Source organism: Pinus tabuliformis, chromosome 3_2 (genome assembly GCF_031772625.1).
Source record: "Pinus tabuliformis cultivar Carrire ecotype Pingquan chromosome 3_2, CPIR1, whole genome shotgun sequence".
NCBI lineage: Eukaryota > Viridiplantae > Streptophyta > Pinopsida > Pinales > Pinaceae > Pinus > Pinus tabuliformis.
This window is the reverse complement of record NC_142302.1, coordinates 678,568,111-678,569,497: the sequence shown is the minus strand read 5'-3', so window position 1 is coordinate 678,569,497 and position 1,387 is coordinate 678,568,111.

Sequence of the window (1,387 nt, the reverse complement as noted above, 5' to 3'; positions counted from 1 at the left end):
TATTATTATTTTTGGAGCATGGGTTTCATGCTCAAGGTCTTTTATTTTATAGGTCAAGCACCCACTAAGTGCTTCTAGGGTTTGTCATAGGTCAAGAAGTCAAAAGAGTCGTCATAAGTTGAAGACCCCATCGTCACATTGTAACTTGTAAAGAAAATTATTCGTTATTAAAAGTGTCAAAATACCCTTCAAGACCAAGTCGGCTTGGCAGCTGGCAAGTCAACCTAATTTGAGGAGCTACGTCCACCTTGAGAAGCCTATATAAAGGAGGAAACTCGACCTCCTTGGATCACATTCATCACTCACTCATTCAAGCGAAAGAGGAAGAAGAAGAAGGCAATGAAGAAGGAAGAGGACGAAGAAAACTTGTCTTTGGGCTATTTCTCTCTCACACGTGCGAAGGAAGGCTAGGGTTTCTACTGCTAGTCTAGCGTTTTTCTTCTACAGGTTCGATCTTGAAGAAGGAAGAGAAAGAATATCAGCGAAAGTCACAGTAAGCCATCCTCAAGCTCTAGAAGGAAGAGAAAGGCAAGCGAAGGTCTAAAGAAGCCTTGGGAGGCCAGAATAAGCTCACACGTGTGGCAACAACTGCTCCATGGAGGGTCAAAAATTTCAGACCTGCAATAGAGGCTAAAATTCTGCAGTTAGGGGGTCAAAGTTGTGCTATTAGAAGAGATTTGACTGGGTTTGACTTGGACAAAGGAAGCACATCATCTAGAAGCATTGGAGTTGGTCTTGGAGAGTATTGATCTTGGTCTAGAGGTCTTGGAATTTGTTAATTGAAGAATCTATAAGAAGAGAAGAGATTTGTGGGTTTTCCTTTCGAGTGGAGAGGTTTTGGCCCTGGCTTACAACCTATATTCTATGTTCTTGTTCTTCTTGTTTTGGTAGATGTTTGATGATGTACAAACATAATAATAAGTAAAGAAGCTAATAAGTAATAAAAGGTAAAAAGACATCATAAGTAGTGATCAAGAAAAGCGAAATCACTCTAATCATTTCCCTATAGATTTCTCTACATGATGATGATTGGCCATGGGGGCTTTGGGATCCAGGTGGAACCATGGATGGCAAATCGAGTCAACAATTTGTTTGGGATCTAGGTAACATGGGGCCCATTCATTTTTTCCTAGCACAAAGGCATGTGGTGACCCAATGGTTTGTATGGGATCTTGGTATCAGTGTGCAGATGCCTTTGCGGTGGACAGGTGGGAGGATTTGTAATGTTCCCATTTTTCAATTTTCCTTATGATGTGGATAAGATGGATTTCCAGGGATGGTGAGAAGAGGTTTCTATATTAAAAAATGTTTTTTAATTTATGTTGCACGAAACTTCAAAGAACCTGACGTTTTGGGCTGTACCTATTCCCGAAACGTGGCTGAAACT